This window comes from Tachysurus vachellii, chromosome 5 (assembly GCF_030014155.1).
Source record: "Tachysurus vachellii isolate PV-2020 chromosome 5, HZAU_Pvac_v1, whole genome shotgun sequence".
NCBI lineage: Eukaryota > Metazoa > Chordata > Actinopteri > Siluriformes > Bagridae > Tachysurus > Tachysurus vachellii.
The window spans coordinates 15,299,347-15,326,565 of NC_083464.1; the positions used below are offsets into that span (position 1 = coordinate 15,299,347).

The 27,219-nt window shown below is 37.5% G+C and overlaps 1 protein-coding gene across 5 annotated transcripts in view; it reads right to left on the reverse strand.

The window, feature by feature from the left end:
- ptprub (protein tyrosine phosphatase receptor type Ub) overlaps positions 1–27,219 on the reverse strand; it is a 202,328-nt gene that overhangs the window by 110,650 nt on the left and 64,459 nt on the right. The window lies entirely within an intron of this gene.

Genomic DNA, 27,219 nt, shown 5'->3' on the forward strand with positions numbered 1-27,219 from the left:
ATATTATTATTATTATTAGGTACACAAACATATTATTAGCACCATGAACTCGTTATGTAGTATGCCAGCTCCTGAAGCAAGGACCTTACTGAGCACACGTTTCAGTAAATAAAACTCATTATTGCTTTTGTGGTATGTGCATGTAACCTTCTAAGGACAAATGAACAAATTTACAAAAAAAAAAAAAAAAATGCATAAAGAAATCCCCAGTATTATTGTGGCAAAAATAAGACTTGAACTCGTGCTTGAACTCACATTATAGCTTTAAAAACAGGTTGATTATAGAGAACCTGCTACACTATAATAAAACTATAGTGAATGAAAATTCAAGTACAGATATTTGTAAACTGTAACATTGCATTCTTACTTAACGCCTCTGCTATAATAAAGGTTAATTATGCTCTAAGCTGAATAAAATTAGACCGTTTAAAGAAGTTGCAATGCTTTATTATCATAATACAATGAAATCCAAAGTACAAGCAAGCTGAGGGCAAAACGTCCACTGAAAGCCATTAAGCGGAACTGTATGTGAATGCAGCATGTGAGAGTAATAACAATAATAATAGTGGTGGGTGAGACCAGAAATCTGCATCCACATGATTAAAGCCGACACTTTCATGTTCCATTTTTAACCATACATCTCTACACTGTATACTGTCATATAATGGAAACAGTACTGTATACCTCTACCATATACTGTCAAATAATGGAGCAGCCCACTGTGCTGTGGTCTTTGCTTAAAGCTGTCAGGTTAACGGAAGTGCATTCACGTCCGGACTTTCAGAACATTCAACCTCTGCTCATCAATCACGCCCTGATAAACATCACCCATTCACTTCCATAAAATGCATCTATCACTAAAAAAAAATATTGGCACAGACGCTGTTGATTGACACGCTGAGTGTCGTGATATGATTTTGACAAAACGTGTAGGTAAACCCATGTACACATTGGTTTAGGAGTGGTAAAATACTGTAGCGTTCCCTAAGGTTAAAGGAGAGTGTTTGGTATATTTTAGCTCAGTTGTCTACACTATATACTGTATTGTATAGTATTATAGGTGTATGATACAAAAAGATGACATCTTAGCATGGTAAAATCTTGTCTTGTCAAAATGATCTAGAATTTCTTTTCTGTTATCAGACAGAATAAGAGAATTTTAAGATTACAAATAATTAAATATATATTCTCAGTTAAATTTCAGGAATATCAATGATCAGTCTATGGCTGGCCAAAGCAGCAAGATCACCTTCCCATTAACAGCTAAATTAAAGTGTATGGTGGAAAATTTTTTTGCCAAAGTTCATCATTGCCTAGCCACTGACTCACTCCATTCTCTGACTTTACAAACCCACACGCACAAGAGCTTTTTTAATGTCCATGGCCACTGAAAAAAGACAGTTGTTTGCTGCCTGGCCTTTGTGTGCTGAGTTCATGTTGTTCTACTTGAACTGGGGATGCTTAAAAACCATATGAAAGGCACTCAACCATTTACTTATCACAAAGGTCAAGCATCTGTAAGCTCATATATTTGGCATAAATAAATCCATGCATTTCCTGCATCCTTTTGTTTATTGAACATCTCTGAGTCAGAATGGTTTAGGCTTTTTAAAAGCACACTGAACTGCTTTAATGGAGAGAAATAAAGCCTGCGGAGAAAAGTGACCATTTCTTCGCAGCCTAATGGAAGATCACAGAATGGGACAAATAGGGAGAGGGGGGGGAGGGGGTCAATAACAGAACACTCACACACACACACACACACACACACACACACACACACACACACACACAGGGAGAATAGCTATATAAATTTATACTACCTAAGTATGTGAATGAACACAAATATATTATTGTAGACACTGGGATCCCGTAGGACAAAAAACAAAATAAAAATCAGTGAATACAAAGTTTTTCCTGCTGTGCAGAGCTGAGAGGTTTCAGCAAAATTCCCCACCCAACTACAACTCCAAACTGAAACAGCTGTTTATACAGCTTACAGCTTTACAGCTGTTCTGTACAACCCATGATGCGTTTCTCTGGTTTACTCTTCTCATAGAGTCCCACAATATAACAGGAGTGTTATAATGAAATGCAGCTTAAAGGACCCCATGCACTACATTCTCTTTACTTATCCTTTCACTACTTACAGTATCATTATATTTTCATTTGCTCTGCCTTATGTGTATTGTAATCCTCTGTGCATTGTTCTTGTTCTACGTCATTGTAATTTGTTCTGTATTTTACTGCTCCTCTTCAGGATCCATCCATCCATCCATCCATCTATTTATCTATTTATTTTTCTTGTTAACTAGCCACAGCATGGCATCTCAACATTGCAGTAGATTTTCAAAGTGTTTCCAGTGAACATTTCTGAACTTTCTTGCTTGTAACCAGCATTAAAAAACCTACAAATCTGTTCAAAAAGATTACTTGGCTATTGCTGCCACTATAAAGAACCACTGTCCCTGGTTTAGGATGGACATTGTCATTTAGAAATATTCTAATTCACATTACATAGAAGACAGCCAGCTTGGCGAAAAGATCCACAGGGTGTCTGGTTCAGAGCTTGAATAAGGGAATGTTTTGCAAATTGCTACTTGTTATGATTTGTGAATGAAAAATCACTTCTTTTTCCATCAAACCTGTTTTTTCCCAGTATTACGGGGGCATAGTTGGATGGTCCACATTAAAAATAATAAACAGTTCCTGTGTAGACCGTGCCCTTTCTGGTTTATATCTGAATCTGATTACAGACATGTTTGGCACAGTAAACTGATACAGCTGTTACACAGAAATAAATGACATGCTGGAAAGTGAAAATATCTTAAATATAGTCGGTTATCAACTATTTCCTATTAAAAGATTAGAGTAAACCAAACAGAAGCTTATTAAGCTTATTTGTAGAATTGTTTTACTATTTGTAAGCTTGAAATACTCTTATTCTATCTGCCATCAGAATAAAAATAATTCAAGACTGAAATGAGTATAAACAGGTTTAATAATCTCCTGGAATCCTCTAAACAGAAAAGCTAGAATATTTAGACTATAATCAAGATATTCTAACTTGTTTAGATTATGTTATTTTTTGCACTTTAACACACCTGATACTTTCATACACACGTGGACAAACATCAGAAAGAAGCGTAGTTTATTTTATTTATTTATTTTTTTTTATCTTCTCTCCTTTTTTTTTTTTTTTTTTTTTTTTTACATTTCTGTTTAAATGAGGTTCACATTCCCATAATCAGAGTAGAGCATCACAGAGTTCTGAGCTCAACACGGATATCTGCTGTGGTGATATGAATAAGCTGGCAGCATAAATCATGTTGTCTGTCTGGCTCACTCTCTCTTCTCATACACACACTCTACAATGAGTGCAGGTGTGCCCTGCATCCTAAGAAGATCAAGCAACCATTCTGCAGTAATGTGACTCATAACCTGCCAGCACATGCAAGGGTCTTGATCTAGAAATACACGAGAGGCTATATAAAGCCACAAGGAGGGACATTAATGCATCCCAGGCTCATGGATGGAAGATGCTGCTTCGCTCGGTGTGAACTTCTCAAAAAGGTGGGACAGGTATATATAGATATTTCATCATAATCCAGTTCCAGTGTGATATTTTTTGTTCTGTCATGTAGGTAGTGTATTTCTAGAGCAAATCTAAAAAAAAAAAATCCAAACAGCGTACGCAAAATCCACTTATACACTAGCATTTAAACACAAGGGCATTCATGATAAAAATAATAGAACTAATTGCATTTTGTTTGCTTTCATCACATGCATGAATGACTTTAGCCATTCAATCAAACATACTATTGTTCCATTAGAAGAAAGCATTATTACCAATCATTCCTTCGCAATTATTTTATAAAACGCAATTACAAGGCATCTTAATATGGTGCCATATTGAGCATGATGATGTAGGAAAGCTGCTCAATAACAAATTTAATGAACACACAGAATATGAAATTTATTAAATGCTGCCTATATGCCATGGAGATCTGAATACTGAAGTGCATCATGTACCGTTTTAATATTTTCATGATTTTATTTTATTTTTACCCAAATCCCAAATGTCACAGAATAGTAAATATGCACAATGCCAATATACTACTACTACTACTACTACTACTACTACTACTACTACTACTACTACTAATAATAATAATAATAATTCAGCAGTAATGTAGACAGATTCTGTCAAAAGACAAGGTTTTTAATAAACGATCCCCACACAGATACACAAAGACACACACATTTTACTCTTTAAATAATCTGACTGTTGCTAGATTCCACTATTCCTGCAGCCAAGACCAAACCTGATGGCAGTAGTAAGAAAAGAGAAATTTTTCAAAGTTTTCATTTGAATCCCAGGCAGCACAGTGGTGCAGTGGGTCATGTTGCATGCTGCATTGTACTGTGATGTCATGGTGAACTATCAAAGGTATGTTTCCACCTTATAGATCCAATGTGACTCTGAACAGTATAAAGCAGTAAAAAGGAAGGAATAAAAGTTTGTGCAAAAAATAGAAATGAGTGTCATAAAATATTCCACCTAATATTTTCTATAAGTGTTGCCATAAGAATGTTATATAAATATAAAAATATTTCCTATAACTGTTACCATCTCTCACACTCACACACACACACACACACAGAATGGTGAATAGAAGAAGCCTTCAAAAAATCAATTTTCATCTCTATTGTTATATACGTGCAGCACAGACTGACACTCTCCCATCTCCTGACTCTAACACATAGCCCAAGGTGTGTGGAATATCTATCCTCACCTTCTCAGAACACTCCATTACAGACTCTCTCTTTCTATACATTTCCCATGTTCTCTTTTTTTAAGCTCATGATCCTTCAGGTCCCTCAATTTTCATCTCACTTACCTGAGCCCTAACTACAAACATGAGGATGTGGTAGCTGTGTGGTTAAGACATTGGATTACCAATTGGAAGGTTGTGAGTTCGAATCCCGGGCCCACCGAGCTATCATGAGATAAAAATTGCTCTGGATGAGGGTGTCTGCTGAATGTTATAAACGTAAATGTACAAACAGACTATATGCCTAGCTACTGTAGTTGTCTAATCACCTTCTCTCTATCTTTCTTTCCAGAATGTTTGTCCATTAAAAACACAAAGCCTCAGTAATGGGCTTCCAGTGCAGACAGAAGCAAGTCCCATGCTGTGAGCGTCTGTCCTCGTACAACTCACTAGGCAGCACATGCAGGCACCAGCCATTGTGGACCTGCAAGGTTGCGGATACATCTGCAGTGAATTCTGGACGAAGTGCCCACGTGGGACATGCTGTCACCCATCAAAGCTCACAGAAGTACTGCAAAAGTGTTCCCTGAATGTGATAACAAATAAAAACTCAAACATTGTCTAGAGCAGTACTGACTGCATGCACTGATCTGTCCCTGAGAAAATGAGACATCTTCAGCAATAACGCTTCCTACTGACAGCACCCAAGCTCTTTATCTCAGAAATGACAGGCTATGCACAATTACTCCCCAGCCTCAGGGGACCGACTCTTCTGCCTGGCAAGAGGGTCCTCAGGTAGAAAAACAAGAAAGAACTCTTGTCTGAAATTTGTTTAGCCCCAACTACTACATCTCCGTCAAAAAAAAAAAAAAAAAAAAAAAAAAAAGATTATGGAACAAGAATGAAAAACGAGGAAGCCCACAGCCGCACGGAATCAAATCCTCGATAAGGGGGGGATAAAAACAGAGATGGAACCTCAGTGACCACAGCAAGTGCCCTCCTGAGCTGGAGGCAGATAAGCCTTTATCTGGAGCTGCTGTCTGTGCAATTCCTGTAGCCAGAGGCAGGAGACAGAGACTGCTGCATCCCGCACTATTTGACCTTTCAACAATCCTCCAAGCTGCATGGTATTAGCTTGCAGGGGCATAGCAGTGAGGACAAGCAAAGAGGGCATGTCATGTGTTCTGGCTTTGCTAAAAAGAACACTCATTTCATCTGTCATGAAAAAATGTGTTGATATTGTGCTGCTGTATATTTGAAGTACGCATTTGTATTGCAAATCTCTATTATACTCGGTTTTGTTTTGTTTTTCTTCTCTATTTCTTCTCTTCATCATTTAGATGCTTCATGAGAACTGCTGGACTTCCAAAAGTGTCAGAAGAAATTATACATTATTCATATCATGCTAGAAAAGAAGCACAATGATATTATCATGCCTTGTGCAAGTTATTTTCGCTACCTCTGCCATACATTATAGACAGAGCTGTGTAGGTCAGCAGCATCATATGCTGCATTTACCTGCTGTTCCTGGGATAGATTCCAGATACGCCGCAATCTAGAAAGTGATAAAGCAGTTACTGAAGAAAAATGACTGAATAAAAGGCAAACACACTGTACATATGACTCCTCTGAGATGGACACTTTGGCTAAATTTAGAGGCAGTGCTGCATGTATCAATTTAGTGAAGCAACTTTGTACTTCTATTCTACAAGGACAAGAATTCAATGAAAGATTAAACATGACAGACAGCAAGACTGAGCTGATATCTGTCTTGCCTGGCTTTAAACTGTCTAGCCTGTATGTCAGCCTGCGCGTAAGGCGGCTAATGCTGTCTTTGCTGTGTTGATTAACAGCAACCTTTTCTTTAGTAAATTTCAAAAATTGCTCCCAGTAAGTGTTTGAAGCTTGTTATCTAGTTTTATTAAGCAGCGGACAAACTCCCCATGTGTGAGACCACATTAAACAAATCACCAAAATGGGTAATTTATGTTGCTGTGAAGTTGCTTCTTATTATTTACTACTATTAACTCATTGCTGGTTTTTTCTTTTTTCTGCATATGCATTTGTGTCACAATGTTTTATTTCTGGGGTCAAGACAAAGGTAGCATTCGGGTCTGAAAGCGTGTATTTAAGATTTCTGATTACATGTTGGACTTAATTAGAAAAAGTATTGAGTAATTCAAAAAAAAAATTTAATTACTTAAATTTAGTCTTGTGGAAGAAAGACAGAATAGTTTAAAGTCATTTGTAGTCATTTGGCTTAGATTTAATTTAGGCAACTAAGACTAAACTAAACTAAATGTATGTCAATAAAAACAAAAGGTTTTAGTTTCTCTCTCTCTCTCTCTCTCTCTCTCTCTCTCTCTCTCTCTCTCTCTCTCTCTCTCTCTCTCTCTCTCTCTCTCTCTCTCTCTCTCTCTCTCTCTCTCTCTCCCTCCCTCCCTCCCTCCCTCTCTCTCAAAATGACAATTATGTCGTTCCAAAACTAACAAACAGCTATGACTGTGTCTATAACACAACTTGGCTACTTTAAAGGGAAGGTTTTAAGCATTAACTTTACTTTTGAATGACGTTAATTAATAATGTTTTGCTCAATGCATCTGATAAAATAAATTAATTTTAGATAGGGGTATGAGAGCATATTTCAGTAATTGCAAAGCTTTAGCAAACACACACAGATGCACACACAAAAACACACACACACACACGCACACACAAACAAAGGAGACACAAAGAAAACATGTAGGACATAAACATGTAGGATGTTTGCGGAACTTTTTTCCATCTCATTTTAGCAGTAAGACGTTAGTAAATCAGTTACTTTATTATCCTAGTAGTAAGGTTTACACTGCACTAAGCTGTTTGTGTAATCAAATCTCAAATCTCGGGGCAACGTTAAAGGAACTGTCAGATCGTTGAGTACACAAGCACACACATACACACATACACAAGTATATCTTAACATATTGTACACACGTAAATATCAAACTTGACACAGCCCGAGTATGTAAACATGTGAGATTCTTCATATATACATACAGTACACACACACACACATTCACACACACACACACACACACACACACACACACACACACACAGACACACCAATCAGCCATTACTTTAAAACCACCAACAGATGAATAACATGATATCTCATTACACTGGCACCTGTCATGGTGTGATATATATATATACGACGCAGCAAGGGAACAATCAGTACTCAAATACTCATGTGTCAGAAGCAAGATAAGAATAAGGATCAAGTATAAGGATCAAAGCAGAAAAAGGAATTACAAATTAATTATAAAAATTATTTCGAATAGATTAGATATAAGACAAAGACTGTAAGCCATGTTGAATTCTGTGTCCGTTTTCATTTGTTTTATCTAAACACAAAACACTATTATCAGTCTCAGGAATGGAGAAGATCACTATGGCAGGGATGATAAACAATACAATGTTTTTGTTCGGTCAATAGTCGATTGAAAATTTAGTTAAGAGTAAAAAGCAAAGTAAAAACGTTAGGAAGCTTTTTGTGTTTTAATTGAAACACTACACTGTGTCATTGTGTGTTAAAATACACTGGATCCTTGACTAAAGGCTTGATTAACTTAATCAGGTTAAATTCCATATAGAGCTTTATAAATAATTAAAGACTAATGCATTTATGTCTATATGTATCAGCTTTCGTATAAGTCTAAAAAAAACTTAAACCACATCTTCTTTTTCTCTATATATGACGTTTATAAAATGTTCTCACCTTACATGGGAATGAAGTTAGACTAATTAATGAATATGATTTTCCAGGTCCCTTATTTCAAAATGTAGTTACAGTTACAGCCATTTAAAAGCTCATAAAGCTTTATTTATTTTCCGGGGGGGAAAAAAAAACACATATTATACACAATTCAAAGACATTATCAGTCTTTAAGGACCCTACTGAGACACTGTAGGGCAATAATTTAATCATATAGCTTGGAGCAAACATCCTTGAGATTAAGATCAATAGTGATACATGAGGCATGTAATAACAAGCCATTCAACAATGAGCATATAAACACAGGCACTACTGCTCTTTCTTGCTGATGCTTAAAACAGAGAACATGCCGTAAATCACTGGAAAGCAGTCTAATCGCTTGTACATTTTTTTTAGCACCAATGATGTATTCATTAACAATGTAGTAGTGGCCTTGATCACTGTTAAAGGGTTTTACTTAGAGTAAAGCCACGGTTATGTACTGGATCAATACAAGTGTTCAAACAACCCTGCCACCAGTATACAGTAATGAGAAAAAGGGATCAACCCTATAGAAACCTCAATACTTCTGTACTGCTGAAGTAGTAGTGCTTAGTATAATTTGCCCAAAGTTCAACAATATGTACAATATATGTACAATTACTGAGTACATTTACACCTAAACATTCATGCAGTCAGCATGAATCAAATAAATAGCTTTGCAAAGCATAAAATCATGCACATACGAGCTGGCAGCTTCGACTCATCCATCAGAACGGCAAAATGTGATCTCAGTGATTTTTACTGTGCCTTGATTGCTGCTGCTAGTCAGACTGGTACAGTATGAGCATTTCTACAATCGTTGATCTCCTGAGATTTTCACACACAACTCTCTAGAGTTTACACAGAATTGTACAATGAAACAAATCCAGTGTGCAGCTGTTCTGCGGTCACAAACACTTTGTACACCTTGCAATACATGTCTCATGGATTACAACAGCAGAATCCAACATCAGGTTCCACTTCTGTCAGTCAAGAAAAGAAAAAAAAACAAAGCTGAAGCTGCAGTGGGCACAGGTTCACTAAAACTGGTCAGAATTTAGTATCAACTGCATGAATCCATTGATTTTTTTTTTCAACAGTCCAGGCTAGTGGAGGTGGTGAAATGGTGTGGGAAATGGTTTCTTGGTACACTTTGGGCTATTTGAATATTGTTGTTAACCATGTGCATTGCATGCATACTGCTGGCATGATGAAGTAGCATGTCACAAAACAAAAGTCATTTCAAACTGGTTTCATTATCATGACAATGAGTTCGGTGTTCTTCATTGGTCTTCCTAGTTACTGGATCTGAATCCAGTACAACACCTTTGGGATGTGGTATAATGGAAAGTTCACAACATGAAAGTGCAGCTGAAGGATCTGCAGGAATTGCCTGATGCAACATGGACTACAATTTCACACAACTGTCTCCAACATCATGTGGAATCCATGCCATGAAGAATTGATGCTGTTTTGAGAGCAAAGTGAAGCAAAAGTTCTTAATAAAGTGCTCAGCAAGCGTATATAAACAAAACTGCAAAGAAACCAAATCATGGTCCAACTGACTCTCCATTTATATTGTCATATTATTAATAAGGCTGTTTACTTCAAGCTGGGGCTAATGTCATGGCTCCTGCTACTCTAAAGTACATAATTTCTGTTGTTTGAGTCAGTCTGCCGATTTATTCCTATGTTCTGGAGCAACAGTTTCTCTTCTGAGTTTCACATCATCGACAGACTGAACTCCTAAAGAATGTTCTGATTAGAACTTTGAAGTTACTAGACCCTCGATGACCGCAAGCTATCGTGCCTGCGGCATTAAAGCAGCTCAACAACATCAGCAAGAGCTTTTATGTACAAAGATACTGTGTAATACTGTGTAAAAAAGGTATGGGTCATCACAATCGAGTGGTTCAGTGGTATGATACATTTAAATAATTTTAGCTGATGTTGTTTTTAATGAATACTTTTTGAAATTATATTAGGTTAACCATCATTTTTGACTCTTAAATAAAGAGTCAAAAATTGGTCAAGCTCCAGTTATTCTTTATACTACAAGTTCACACTTTTTATTTATTTCTTTTTTCATTTTTGTAAATCATTTGCTCAATAAAGCTATGGGAATCTGTTTACCATGTTGTTACCATGTTGTTCTGGTAGCAAACTCCAGACGTCTTCCTGGTTGAGCCTTGTACATATCCCCACGTAGACTGTAAGAAGCTGTTATTTTATATACACAGGTAAAAACAAAGCAGTAGCTGAGAGATAAGGAACGCCAGAAAAGTTACGATATAAATGACTTAAATCTCACTCAGATGTTGAGAGGCTGCGGTGTTGTAGAAGGTCTCAAGAGTCACGGTGGAACAGGAGGTACAGTAGTGGTTTCCCATGCTCAAGACCTTAACATGGCTGTGATTAACTGTCAATCCCCAGCCCAGATGATGCCGCTTCCTCTCAATTAGACTCACTCATCATTTTGACAGACTCCTCGCCCAGAACCTTGAGCTCAGCCTTGAGACCAGACACACACACTTAGGCAGGAGATATGTATTATAGTGTACTAACCACATCATGGAAAATGATGAGAGGGTAAAAAAAAATTCTTACTGAGATAATACGACTACATTGATTTTGTGTATGCCATTAGGGTGTCATTACTATACTGCACATTTACGTTATTAATAAATGAGGCTAGATCAAAATCTAGGCCCTAACTGGCATAGCACCTAACCCTTACCCATCATTTTACAGGTGGTGAGTGCAGAAAGCAGCTTCATGTCACCATTACAGGGTGAGACTGACGCCATAGGAGTCACGAGATTCAGGTCAGGGTCGCTTTTGTATATAATATTAGAGTCTTATTTGCTCTGAACATGGAGAGAGAAGTCACCTCTAATTAGTTTTGGTTCCTGTTTTAGTTTCACTTTACCAGCAGAAAAATCCAACAACAATAGTTCAAAATCTGTAGTTGAAGCTGAGTCTGCAGTTTTGTCTATCCTGCTTGAGATCAACATTTCAGCTCGGAGTGAATTAGTTCTTTGCCCTGGCTGAACTACTACTGCATCAAACACGTCCTTGAATACAGCATGGTGCCAAACAGCAACAACGCCTCCCGCCTGGCCTTAGTATTTCAGCCACATCCCCAAACACACAACTGAAAATTACATGGTAGAAACTAGGAACATTCAGATCATAAGTATTTGGACAAGGGCACAATTCCCACCTTTGTATGCACACCACAGTGTATTTGAAATGAAGCAATTAAAATGACTGAAGTTTAGACTTTCAGCTATAATTCAAGGGGTTTAATAATAATATTTCATTAACTTTTACGGAATGTCCCTCCATTTCCCCTATGATTAACATTATTTTATTCTTTTTCAATGAAGCTGTCATAAAGGTATTTCATGACAATGGTTTTAATATTTAAAGCCTTACATGATTAAATAAAAATTCATGTCAAAACCACTCCTATGGTTGTCTGCTGTCTACCTGAATTGCACAATCACGTCAAACATAGCAATTTAATTGGTAGGATGATTTCGGTTATCATGATTTTTTTTTTTGCTTCATCCAACCAAAATTAATTTCTGCCTAGTGTGCAAAAAGAGGTGAAGCTCATAACAAATATTAAACTGAAATATTGTAATGCATCTCAGAAGTATTCAAGAATTTCTGTCTCATTCCTCATTCTCTTTCCTAGAGAAAGAAGTGTCTTTATTTCCTTTTACACTCTTCCTGCCTCTCAATCTTGTTATCTCTTTGGGTACTGCCCTGTGTATCCCCTCTTGAGTGAAATTTTTGCTGTGCCTTATGGGAATTAATTACCAGAAGCTCAGGCCAGAAAGCTCTCAAGTCTGTCTGAGGAGAAGCTCCTGACATTCATTCTGCACCAGACCTTCTATTATGACTTGGGGTCAAAGGCAATAAATCCTATCCGGCATTGTACAATGTAGTCTAATATGATACAGATGCAACATTTTCACTGCTTTACAAATATATCTTCTACGCTTAAGGGCTCAATAGAGCATGCAGGGTACTACGATTTCTATAATATATATTCCTGTTTTTTTCCCCAAGATTAGTTATTAATATGTATTATGTATTATGACTTGAGAAAAATGTCCAGCACACAAAACTCCTTCAGGAAAGAGCCACAGCATGTTTTCCAATTAACACTGTCAGTAAAAGCTTTGGGCTAGCACCTCATCAATATGACTGGATAATAAATCTGCTTGACATCATTTTACCTCAACAACACATTGCTGTGACACAGTCATACCTCCCTCATGCTTCCATGCATGCTCTAAGACATCACTCAGCCTAGCCTGTCAGCTCCTCTCAGGGGAAACACAAATTTTAAAACTTGTCGTTCTCCTTCTGTATAGTCCTTCATCTGCTCCTTTGGAGAGAACAGATAACAAGCCCTACAGGAAAACATATGTTAATGGGCTGAGACTCCTTCGCTCTCAGAGCTCCGGTAGAAGGGGTTTTGAGAAACATGAGGACAGCTCCTGCCTCCCAGTCCTCCCCTTATTCCTGCCATGTCTTCAGCCAGCAGCTTAGGAGGGAGGACATGGATGCGAATCGTGCAAGCCTGGCTTTGCACTAGATAAGGAGTTGGCTAATATTGGCGCAGGAAATAACTTGGTCAGATGATTATGCAGGTTTCATTTCTAGCGCAGACCGACTCTCATACATATTCTATCTGAAACGTGTAAGTTTATGCAAAATGCAATGAAATTTGACATTTTAGTCCACTGGATTGCTTTGGTACCTGATACTGAGTTCAAGTAAAATAATTGGGTCACTAAAAATCTGTATCGTTATGTGCTCAAATTAGGCCATAAAACACTAATAAATCTAAAAAGAATTCAAATTCAAGTCAAACACACACGATTTTAACCATGGAGTATTATTAGCTTGCAATAATTAAACAAGAATTATTACTGCTGAAAAATTGTGTGCGCACCTAAAATAAAGAGTCTATTTATGCCGATGTTATACTGCTGTTTGTATTTCACTGATGTCCTGTTAGAAATGTTACTAATATAGAACCCAATATAATTTGTGTTTGATTTGGGATGAGCACTGAGAATGCTATGAAAGACTTAGATTAAGATTAAGAGATTAAGATTTTTGACAAACACATATATAGTACAGCAAACTTCTTCATAGTTTATTAGACAGCTGGCAGCACAGAAACAGAGAGGGTCAAGAGCCCACACAAGGGCAGGAGCTTGGTGATGCCAGGGCTTGAAATTATGACCTTCTGATCAAAAGAACAGCGCTTTAACCCCTGAGCCTCTGCGCCACCTCTGCTCACAAGGAAGAAATGAAAACATGTGTTTTCCACAATTTTAACCTACATAATGAGAGAGGTTCTATATTCTGATCAGAACATGCTACAACAGTACAAACCGTACCTCATAGCAGTTTTCAGGATCAAGTCCCAGCTATAACATGCACCATCTGTTGCCAGGGTTCCCAGAAGATGTCTGTCAAGCCTGAATGGTCACTAATAAAAAGTGTGGTGACAGAATTTCTAAACACACCAAAGAAAGCGTGTGTTGACCTTCACGCTGAGAGACTGCTGGTGCTGTCTGTAATAGAGGAGCGACATGCTACACGAGTAAATGCCTACCATTTAACTGGAAGAAAATATTGCAGAAAACAGATGCATTCAAGTGAATCTCTGTTCTGCAGTAAAGACATACGTCCCACAGTGCTATATCACTTTAAATTACCCGTATAGACAGAGATATTTCTAATCTGCATAATTAAAAATTTAATCGGATAATTAAAAAATGATCCGGTAATGGAACTACGCATACACCCATGTTTTGGTGTGCGCTCACTCACCGTTTCCTCAGAGGATTCATGCTCCCTAAATTTTGTTATTCTCAAATGTATATTCAGTTCACTTCAGTTTTATTTGTATAGCACTTTTAACATTGCCGTAAAGCAGCTTTACAGGAACATGAAAATTTCGAATCAAAATGCTAAAGTTTATAGCTTTCATTTAGTGTATATTGATCCCTAATGAGCAAAACAGAGGCAATGGTGGCGAGGAAAGACGATATGAGTCTGTACCAACGTACATGATAATAATAATAATAATAATAATAATAATAATAATAATAATTGCCAGTCCACCTACTCCTATACATTTTGCATTTCAGAGAGCCCAGGAAGAACATAATATCCTCCTTATTTACCCTCAAATACCGACGCAAGTATTGAACTGGGCATATTCAATATATTGAACATATATGTATACACACACACACACACACACACACACATATATATATATATATATAGATTTTATTTCAACAATCATGGATTAATCCAATCTGAAACAAGCCATCTGATGTTGTTTCACGTCCATCAGCATGCTACTACATACCTTTAAATAACCAGCAAGATACAACAGTCGTTTCAACCAAAATTTAAAAAAAAAAGAATACTTAGGGGTACCAGTTAAGGCAGACATTTGAAGGGTCATACGAGACTAAAGTAATGAACAGTCTACTTCAAAGGTACTTCAACATGTCATTTTTGAAGGGAATATCGAATGGATACAGATTTTTTTTACACTACATTTTTTGTTGATTAAAAATGGCTGCAGTTTCAGACAGGTTTACTTATAAATATTGGTCAAGTACCAAAAAAAAGATATTTCATAATGTTAAATTATGAAATAGAGCTGCGGCAAATATACTTTTGAATGTTGGTTATTTTTTTCCATCATTAATACCTTAATAATATGATAATGATATTTATCCTAGTTATATAAAAGAAAACAAAATATATTATTATTATTATTATTATTATTATTATTATTATTATTATTAACAGTGATATGGCTACCAGATGCCTTTACACTATACGCTATGAATAAAAGCTGAATTAGAAGATAAGCATTGTTTTAAAGCTCATAATAAAACATTTATAATACAGGATTATTAAAAAATACTACAAATAATTAAATTATTAAATAATCACAGTCAGGCATTTGATTTGTTATTGTCTTTAAGTTGTTTTACAATTTTGAGGTTACTGAGGTAACTAATATAGTACAATTCTCTTTGATCACCTTTAACATATCATGAAACATTTCAACCCTGATGGGTGTGTCCTCTTCCATGACTCTCATCACAGCTATCCATCATCAGAATTGTTTACAGTCTCTGCTAAAAGATGCAGTAGCAAGTCACGGTGGCCTAAGCTTCTCTTACAAGGCTCTTCACACTCACAGATGCTCTCCATGATGTCTAAGAGTATTTTAAGCACCTTAAGATCATCTTGAAATGATGTAATGTTACATCTCACATGCACAGAGTGTTGGCATGAATTCTAAGACTCTTTATATCCTGTCCAAACACAACAGAAAGTGCTTTCTTACTGATTAATCATCTGGTCTGTTCTACAAATAATTCTCAGTTATCGTCATTTCCAATTATTGCAGAAGATAGCAGAGATGCTCACATTCAGATCCTTAACAAATCAGAAATCAGGCCTGGAATCTGGTAAAAGAACAAGTGAGGTGGTGTTTCCAGTTTTTTTTTATTGTACCTTAACTAATTCAGTTAAATCCTACAGATTGGATTGTTTCACTACAGCAAACTCAAGCCTAATTGGTCCTCTGGGTGTCCTGCATTGCAAGAGAAGGGGACTTACTTTCTGCAACTTGGTGCTGGCTCTCATAAGATGGACATCAGAAATCACATGAGGAGAGTGGGAGCTCAGCTTCTGGAGTCTTTGCACTGACCCTTAACCAACATTAGGGGCTGTGTGGGCTACAGAGAGGCAGCAGGGCCATGTCGGGCATCAGTTGCAGAGTTTACAACAGCCTGAGCTGTAACTCCCAGGGCTCTGATTAGCAAAGCAGAACAGGCGGTTGTAATGACCCAAAACAGAGCAACACAAGACAGTGTCATAACTTATCAACATCTATTTGGAGAACGGGGACAGAGAGAGTAATAGAGATACAGCTAAGGAAGGAGTGTGAAACATTAAAGATCCTCTCTACTGTAGTGTGTCCAGAGGGACCAGTGTGTAGTACTACTAAATACAATGTGTTAACACTGTTCATGTTCTTTAGCACTCGAGTGATGTTCAAATGGAGCATGTCAATACAGAATGCTTAATCCTAACCATATCATACACTTTCCAATCCAAAACACACAGTCAGCGAAGAATAAAAGATAGTGAAAGGAAAAAAAAAACAGAAGCTTACGGTACTGAGGAGAAACCTACATAATATATTTAGCAAGGCAAAAAGACAACAAAGTTGTTTGATGTCATTACTTCAGCTCCACTCACATCTGCCTCACAATTATACTACACCACTAACAATCTGTCCTAGGAAGACTTCCCATGATTTCTTTTCCAGTGCACTTATTACTTCTGTGCCTGTTTTTTCTTTCACTTCTTTCCAGCATTTGAAGTACAGCCACTTAACACACCATGTGTGCCTCAAATGCTCAAAGGAAAAAAGCAGGAAGTTCTCCTAAAGTGCTGCACAAATAAACATACACCCTGCTTTATGCTAGCATTAACTGTAGATCTTTTTTTTCCAGGCTATGGCTCCCAGCAAGGTGATGCGGCTACAGCTGCTCCCTCTGCAGCACTGCTCATAACTCATCATGGAAGCATTATCATTGAGTGTCAGTGACATTGTCATAAAATTGATGCCATTTCCATCACACTCATACTGAATGGCATTACCCAAGGCCATGAAATATGTGTGTTTGTGCATGCCTTTATGAACTGCTGATTTGTATATGCATCTGCACTCACTGCAAATATTGGCACATTAACAACAGCAAACCATGCTGCATCGTGGCATTCAATATAATGTAAGTCCTAATTCATTTCCATGTTGAAATTTTACCAAATTAATTTATTCACTTACATAGGGAGTGGGGATTTCTGAGTTTCTGGGCATTTCTAAGTATTTTGTTTTTGTTATTTATATTTTCAGTGCACATATCTACAGAACATTCATCTTGCACATGCATATACAGCGGAGAACAAAATGAGAGAACAATTTAAACGCTTGAATTTTTCAGAAATATTGCCCATTTTCATCTTCATGCAGTTCCTTCCCGGTGAACAGCTCCCAATCATCCCACAATATTTATGCAAGTCCATAGCCCCTGTCACAATGCAAAATGGGTAAATCAGTTCCTTGGAGCTAAGAGCATTAAAATAATAGTTTAAACCTGATTTTCTCAGGAAAACCCTAGAGTTACTGAACTGTGGAAGAGATTTGAAGAAGAGAGGACCAAGTTCACACCAGGAGTGTGAGAAACTAGTGACATCCTGCTGCCACGTATGTGCTGAAACAATTCAAAACAAGAGCTTCTGAACTTACTACTTATTTCTGTCAGCTGTAACCCTTCAAAATGGTAGATTTATTCTTCTTTTGTGCTACAACTGTTACTGTTCTCTAATGTGATCGCTTTGTTTTCCACATTTCCAAAGATTTTCATTGACGTGCCATGGTTATTGAGCCTAAATATTTATTAATTATTCTCTCATTTTGATCTCCACTGTATAGAAAGGATACATCAAAATGAATCAAATTATACATATAAATGCTGCTAAAATGTTCTTCTGCAAATTGGACCTGGTGTCATTATTCACAACAGGACACCGTTGGTTAGGAAGATTTGAAGTGATGGTGCAGTTAAGCTTAACAGTGTAAGCTTCTACAAATCTGAACTCAATTAAAGTTTGATTTAATGCCTTTAAAGAAGCAAAACACATCTGAAATATTAACATAAATAGTAACAACCAACAATCTAATACAAACCATGGGATGAGGTTAAAGCCTAGTGGTTAAGGTGTTGGACTATCAATCGGAAGGTTGTGAGTTTGAATCCCATGTCCACCAGGCTGCCATTGCTGGGACCATGAGCAAGGCCCTTAATGCTCAGTTGTAAATAAATAAATAAATAAATAAATAAATAAATAAAAATAATAAATAAAAACATTACATAAATGTAATAAAAATGTAAGTCACTCTGGATATGGGTGTCTGCTAAATGCTGGAAATGTAAACCATCAACCTCAGATTAGAGTTCTTTTGATTATGATCAGCTTTTTAAGTTCTAAAAAGATACTTTGATATCTGTGTAACCGTATCGTGACACTATTTACCATGAAATTATATCATCCTATTGATTAGCTTTAATCTTATCAGGCAATTAATTTTGTTCCTTAAGGAATTTGCTTTGAATATAAACGTTTTTTTTTTTTTTTTCCATTTTCCCATTACATGTTTAACTGTGTATCCCGTTAAGCTGTGTTCATGCTCCCCACCGTTGCTGGTTTTACTGGTTTTACTGGTTGTGGCATGCATGCCGTTATTTTTATTCCACACACGAGATCAAATATCCTTGGATTAGCAGTGCTTCTGCCGGAGTATATGGCATCAGACAGCTACGGCTGGAAAATCCCCAGTAGTCATTTGTAGTAGCAGTCTGGGGTGTTTGAGCTAGCCTCCTTTGAGAGCACTCCCTCATACAACACACACTGATGAGGCTGCAACATACTGCTGGCATCACACAAGAGCTGTGTTTTGAGGCTGGGAACAAAAACGCTTTTTGAAGAACATTTTTTTTTGGGCATGCCTTGGAGGAATTTTAGATGGAACCAGACTAACAAGCAAATGTCAAACGATTTTTATTTTGTTAAAGAAAAGGAATATACTTGAAACAAAGAAGGATTTGTGCACACCATACCCCAAGAATAATAAACACAAGACCACAACTAATCTGTTTCCAATCTCATCAGTGAAATCATAATCATCTAAGACTGTGTGTGTGTGTGTGTGTGTGTGTGTGTGTGTGTGTGTGTGTGTGTGTGTGTGTGTGTGTTTCACACTCAGGACTTTACAATTAATCCCACAAATATTCTTTTCTTTCACAATCCCATCAAATGTCCTATTCCTAAACCAGCCCGCCCCTTTTTTGTGTACAATTCTTTATCTTCAACACACATGTATCTCCTTCACCTGTAATAGCTCAAGACTTACAAATATCCTCCCCTTGCCTTTTTCTTTCTAACTATCTGTTTCTTGCTGTATTTGCAGGTTCCCCTGTTCACACCTTGTTATTTCAGGAGGAGGTGTAAGTAGAGCAGAGCGATGTGGAAGATCAATGTTAAAGAGGCATCACTGAATGCTCGACTATGAGAAAATTAAGTTCAATTTCTGATCTACTTTTTGACGCTATTCACACACTCTTCCTCTCTAAAACGCACAGCAGTCGCATATCCCGGCTTTATGTCGGATAGACATGACAGGTTGACTTAGTGCATTAAAGACTACTCATGGATATAATCAGTGATTTGGAAATAGAAAGAGAAAATCAACACATTTTGTAATGGATCACGCACAGTTTTTGTAATTGGTTCTGGATTAGAAAGCCTGCCGAATGACTGCACATAAAGACAAATGTAAATGAACTAATGTTTGAGACCAATTTGGAAAGTGAATGTGTATCTGAATTTATTTCTTCTTTTTGTTCATCTCCCCTGAACCACCCTCTGATTTCTCGCTACACTTTCAACACTCTCTACACTGCTGTATCAGCTCCTTTAGTTCCAACTTCTGCATGTTTTTTTTGAGAAAGTGCAGGTGTGTCAAATACTACTCTGTATCTCTCAAATTAATCTTTCACACGTTCGTTTGTGCCACGGTGTGAGCAGAGCTTACATTACTGAAAAGCCAGAATGAAAATGCAGCATGTCTAGTGTTACAGCATAAATGGCTTTGATTGCTCTTTATTAAAGTTTTGTTTATATAGGCCATATCAAACAGGCATACTCAGCGAGCAGAAATAGTATTAAATTCTAAAAATGCGTATCTTTCTCTCCTGCTTCATTCAAATTTACACAGCTACTGAATACTTACATTAATCAGATCATTCACTGATAAAAAATGAGTGCAGACTGTACATTCCAGTAGTTATTTTCTAAGTAAGGAATAAACTGTGAGTCATGCTGTTATAGGAAAATAATCCACAAGAAGTATGATTATGTTGGATTATTTTCCATTTAGAGAACTTTATTTATAGTACAGTAATATACCAATTTCATTGTCATGTCAGTGCCGGAAACTGCGTCCAGCTACTCAGCATGGATAACAGGAATAACTGCGAAGGACTACAACACCACTGGTAGCCTTAGGGTTACGGTGTTGGACTCGTGAGTTTGAATCCCATGTTCACTAGGCTTCCACTGCTGGGCCCCTGTGCAATGCCCTTAACCCTCAATTGCTCAGTTGTTTAAAATGAAATAAAATGTTAGTTGCTCTGGATAAAGGTGTCTGCCAAATGTTGTAAATGTACGACTCTCTCATGTTCATGCTCACCCATTACTAATCACATCCACACACTCAGTTTGTCTCTGTTTATCTCTCTGTACCAGTCCTTACCAACCTTAGTTTCTTACATACTATCCCAGTGGTGTCCCTAACCCTAACCCTAACCCTAACTAAAAGTTTCTTGATCTTACCCATCCTGTCCTGTTTATACTCCACGTATATCACCTGATCTGAGCCTGTTAATCAGCCACATTTTTTGGAGCATGTTTTTGCTTTGCCTGCTAAGTTTAAATAAAAGTTTTATCTATATGAACTAATCCTGTTATATATATGTGCACCTTTTTTTTTTTTACCAGTCTGTCTTTTGACCTGTTTTTACTTTATGTTTTTTGGATTTGTTTAAACTTCCAATGAAACTCACGTTTATTTTCATATGCAAGCCTGTTTCTGTTTTAATTTAACACTGGACACTTGTTCCATTGTTGTTGCTGTTGTTCTTTCAGCTGCTCCCTGTTTTGGGGTCGCCACAGCGAATCATCTGGGCCGCATATTTGATTTGGCACAGGTTTTAAACTTTATACCCTTCCTGAACTGGACACTTCTTCCATTAATGTTCCATAAATCTCAGTAGAGGAAACTTCATACATTTTTCATTGTTATTTAACCAGCAGATAGGCTCAGGTCATGTGGATCTGTTACTACAGAAACTGCAATGTAATATGTAAAAAAACAAATAAATATAAACTGTAAAATGGGTGTCAGACCATACTACTGTCAGATCAGATATAAGAATTAAATAGTGCTTTGATGTAACTGTTTGTATTGATTTGTATTGATATTGATTGGATACTCAAAAAATCCTTAATATGCATGACCAATGAATTAAAATCAGAGCAGCAGGGACATTGTTTGTTACTTGCATGGTCCGTGTACCAGGGACCAGTGTGAACAGCAGATAATCTCTCCTACCTTTAATAGATTGCTTTTCTGTGGTTCTTCTGAACAGTCATCCATCTTCAGTTGGGCTTTTGCTTTGCATCAGGCCCACTGCATTCATTATCACACCCGTTAATGCAATTATATGCAAATGACCTCGTCCAGCAGCCATGTGTATGTATCAATTACGGTGACAGCAAGTGGAGTGAGACATGGGATATTATGGTAATTCCTAAGCAAATAGATTACACCTGAGATGAACACTGAGAGCATTAGAAGGCAGGAGAAGGAGGGCAAGTCAGCAAAAGACAGCAATGTCCACCCCCTAGCCATGTCTAGGAATAGAAAAAGCACTTTATCGATCCTTGATCCTGTATTGCCTCATGCCAGCTCGATTTAGCTTTTCTTCTTATCATGATTTTGGTAATGAGGGACTGAAAAAGAGCTAATTGACCTGCAGGCGAATGGTTCCTCGGAATCATGACACACAGAAGTGTCTTCAAGCAGGAAGCAGCGGAAATTCACCTTCAGAAATCCTTGTAGAATCTTTTTACTGTTTATACTACATAGAGGTCCTGGACAAGAGGTCCGATGTAGATTCCCAGTCATGAGAATATAATCTCAGATCCCTCTGAGGCACTGGCAGCCCCCAGCAGGTGCACTGGAGCTAGCCTTGAGTTATGCTCCAAACGCCACCCCTGAATTTTAACAGTTCTATTAATGCATGTGTAAAGATGGATTAAAAAATATTCTTTTATTAATTCATCATCGGAAAAGTGCCTTATCATTATCAGGGTCACGGTGCATCCAGAGTCTTTCCCAGCAACAACAGACATGAGGTATGAATATACTGTAGATGGGATGACGGTCCCAGGGCACAATGCACACACATATTAACCCCTACATAAAGTTAGCCATCAATTCTCTTAAAAGCATATTTACGGAAAGCTAGTGTGAAATGGGTGATCCCAGAGAGATATGAAGAAGATGTAAAGCACAGCCCAAGCTCAGAATCAGTCTGGAGACCCTGGAGCTGTGAGGCCACAGTGCAACTGTTTTTTTTAGTGATATTCCTTTTAGATTCTACCAGTTAAAAAAAAATACACCAAAAGTTTGATCTTGTGGTGCTCTGAGAATTTAACTGTCAGCATGTTGGCAGTACATTTTTGGCAGCTGGAAATCAAAGAGAAACATTCAGAGATGACCAAAATCAATCAGTCCATTTTTTTTCACTTGATATTTTATCAATAATGAGAGAGCTGGATCACAGATTCCGAATGTTTTCCATATTCTGTTTCACACTTGTGCATTAATGCTTGGTCTGAAGATAAAAATCTGGTGCTGCCACTAAATTGATCTGTATGTTCAACCTTTAACCTATAAAATGCCAAGTAATAATGTTATATACAAATAGTCTGGAAGGTCTATGTGGATGTGGACAAGATCTATACTAAGTGGCTCACTGCCTACAGCCTGTACGCAGTATCTGCTGCCGTTGTATGCCTGAGTTGTGGGTTGAAGCAGGACACTGAATCACAGCACAGATGGCATGGGCTCTAAATGGATGGAGCTGTAGCCCCACTGTGAGCGGTCGCAGCAGCAAAGCCCCAGAGCAAACAGCTCAACCTCTGATTAAAAACCCAGCCTTGGAGCTGTAAAGCAACATCCTTTTCCCTTACTAGAGTGAAAACATAGAGTCAGCAGTTTTAAGAAAGGATGCCCTTGTTTTACCGGCAGCTAAACACTTTTTCATCAAAGTTTTCATATCTACTGGTTTTCTAGGATTCTGTGAGGTCTTGATTAAACATCAAAGCATGCATGACAATATATACATATATATATATATATATATATATATATATATATATATATATATATATATATATATATATATATATATAATGTCTGTGTTTTGGACATTACAAAAGACACATTTTATCTAATTTTATTACATATTTTACATGCAGTGTTTCCTACAAACCTACCAACTTTCAGCTTCACGTTGATTCTGATAATTCCAAATTATAGACATGCTGCGAATTTATGTGCAAATTCTATTACATCCAGCTTTTCCATGCTGCGGGGTCAGACACTTAACACAACACATTGTCTGCTGGTAGAATTTCAGATCTGTGATGGCTTTGTGATCTGTTCTGCATCACTGCAAAAGCTTGCAAGCTTTAGAGAGAAAGGGAAAGAAAGGGAGAGATGAAGCAAAAGAGGGAGGAAAAAAATACTGGGGGTATCCAGAGTCCCCTGGCTCACTGAGCAGCTAAGCTAGCGTGACAACACAAACACGGGCCACAGCCATTTTTCCTGAGGATAAAGCTCAGCAATGAAGCAAAGCCATAAACATGCATTCTCTTACTTTCATCTCTTTCTCCCATTTCTCTCCCATTACAATAAACCGTCTGGCTGTGGCAACTTCCGCTCTGGTCAAGGTGACCCAGAAGGCCCAGTACATAAAGCTTGTAATTTTCTTGTTAAACAGAAAAACTCACTCATAAAGAACTTTTTCATTACCAGCCCAAAGGGATGTCAATTACACTGAGCTGCTGCCAGTAAAAGCCGGCATTAGTATTGTGCCCAGTTGCTTAATGTCACGCCTCTGTGGGCTTTTTTTCTTAGTTTCACTTCAAAAAGTATTAAATAGAGTCAGTCACAAAAAAAGTAGCTCAGTGAATTCAAGAACCAGATTAAAAAGAGCTACATGCAGCTCTACCTCAACCCCTACCCCATCCTTCCATGCTAACACATTGACTACACACCTCTAAAGGACAATGTAAAAACCAACAATACAGATAAATTGCTGCTCTTTTCAAGTATAGCTTTTAGTTCAGTCCCAATAAACTGATCAGTGTGACTTTCTAATGATCTAAACAGCGTGGCACATCATATAAGTGACAGAGTTAGTAGCAAAGGAAAATTGCATTATCTTTCATTTCACACTCTAATAATATGACGAATTGGTATCACAATTAATTTGTGCTAATGATATTTTGATAACTTATGAATGAGCAAAATCAAAAACAGGATCGAGACAAAATGAAATAAAAACTAGCATGTCGCACACGGACTGATCTGAAATTGCTTTTGAACCACAGTCAGTTATATGTTTAGAACAACTGCTGCTATTATTTGTGTTTCAATATTTAAATAATGTAATTGTTATCAATATTTTAATGTTAACTGTGACCAACCAGGAAAAACAGAAAACAAACACATGGTCAGGTCACTGGAATAAGATAATCGTATTTTATTACAACTGTGTTTCCAGGAAACATGGAGGAATAATTTATCAGATTTCATTTTTAAGGTCAGGTGTGGAATTTGTATTACAAGACAAATAAAATCAGTCCTCTTTTAATCATTCATATTTTTATTTTCTTCATTCATTCATTCATTCATCCATTCATTCATTCATCTATTGATTAACCTATTTATTCATTTGTTTAGTCATTCGTTCATTCATTCTCTCGACCACCCATTCGTCTGTTTGTTCGTTTTTTGTAAAAATGTTTTCCTGGTCAAGGTCATGGTTGATCTCAGATCTTTTCCATGAAACACTAAGGAATACTCCCTGGGTGGTACATCAGCCTCTCACAGGGCACCACACACACACACACATACACACGCGCACAAATCTGGGGCAATTCAAAGTCACAGGTCCACCTACTTGCATGTTTTACTAGAAGGAGGAAAACAGAGAACCTAGAGAAAACCCATAGGGACATGGGATCATGGGAAGAACCGTATAACCTCATACAATAAAAAAGAAGATTTAACCAGAAACCCTGGACCACTGTGTCCCACACCACTGTGCCGTCCACAGTTTTATTGCTGTCTATAGTTTATTATTTATTTAAAGCCCTGCACATTATATATATATGAACTTTTGTAATTAAGCAGTTGTCCAACCTTAGTATGTTCTTTCATGCTTGCTGCCTTCCATTAGCTTTGGATCTGCTCTGGCCAGCTGGATTTACACAGCCACTTATTTCCTCATTTTACCCAGCATCCCTATGGCATGCCAGAAATTTATATCCATGTCAGTTTTTATCTCACCAAGTTCCTTGCAGGACAAACAAGATGGCTTTATATTACATTCCTTTGCAGGGGGAAAACAATGTGTACCCTGTACAGCCAGGTGGATTGAAAACAAGTGATCATTAATCTTTTTATCCGTTGTTTACAGTGCACTCCAGGCAAGGGGGGAGATGGGATGGAAATGAGGGCTGTATCATGTTCTCTCTGGCTGCAGATGCACAGACTATTTGATGCTTTCTGGTTTCGAAAGAAAACATATCATCCAATCAATCTCTAGGAATTAAAAAAAAAAAAAAACACTAAAGCACTTGGTCTTTAGCTGGATACACATATATAGTAACTGTACCGCAATAGGCTTTGATCTTATCTAGGCTTTAATCAGTGGGTTTCATGTTCTACAATACAGATATAAGTCATTCGAGTTTTCTGCCATGCCAATGTGAAGTACAGATTCCATTATGTAAAAGAGACGTACGGCTTAGGATCTCTGGGGCAAGGACAGTGATGACAAATCAAATTTACTATAGATCAGATGAAAGGATCAAAGCGAAGAGGAAGCTTACTGTTTTAATCCAATTTCTGCAAGAGTGGATGTGAAAGAAGAAGGATTAATTAATCATTTTCAGTCTGAGTAGGATGGCATGCCACAGCTTGCATTCTGGATGAATTGATTTGGCTGAGTTTGTTGCTATCACTTGGGATCCGCCACTATGGCAACTGAAGACACTCTCTGCTTGCAAAAGGCTGATGTGCCACTGGGGGCAAATGTAGCAAACCTCTACTACTGAAAATTGCAGAGTCCTAAACAATTACCGTATTTTCCGCACTATAAGGCGCACCTAAAAGCCTTAAATTTTCTCAAAAATCGGCCGTGCGCCTAATAATCCGGTGCGCCTTATGTGTGCACTGAGTTCTGTAAAAATGTTAAAAATCTGTAAAAATGTTGTTGTGCGACTTTGGTAAGCGCTCCGCTTGATTGACTGTTGGACCATTTCCCGCTGACACAGGGACGTAATACATACACTACGTACGCTGGCAGCGATAAACCAATCAGAGAACATTACGTAATATGTACAGTACGTACGCTTATCTCCGCCACGCCTCCGGTAGGTACTGTATACTACCGGTATGTTGCAAAACATTTGTTTCTTCCTAACCATTATGCGCTCCACACTCCAGTTCAGTAGGTGGCGGTAAATGCACCTTAATTTGGTTTGCCATTCGCCAATAAAAATCAGAAGAAGAAGACATTTGTTTGTCTAAGGACCGCCGAAAATGGCACCAGTGAAGAGACATGTTTACGAGGCACAATTCAAACTACAGGCTATCAGTTGTAAATATCA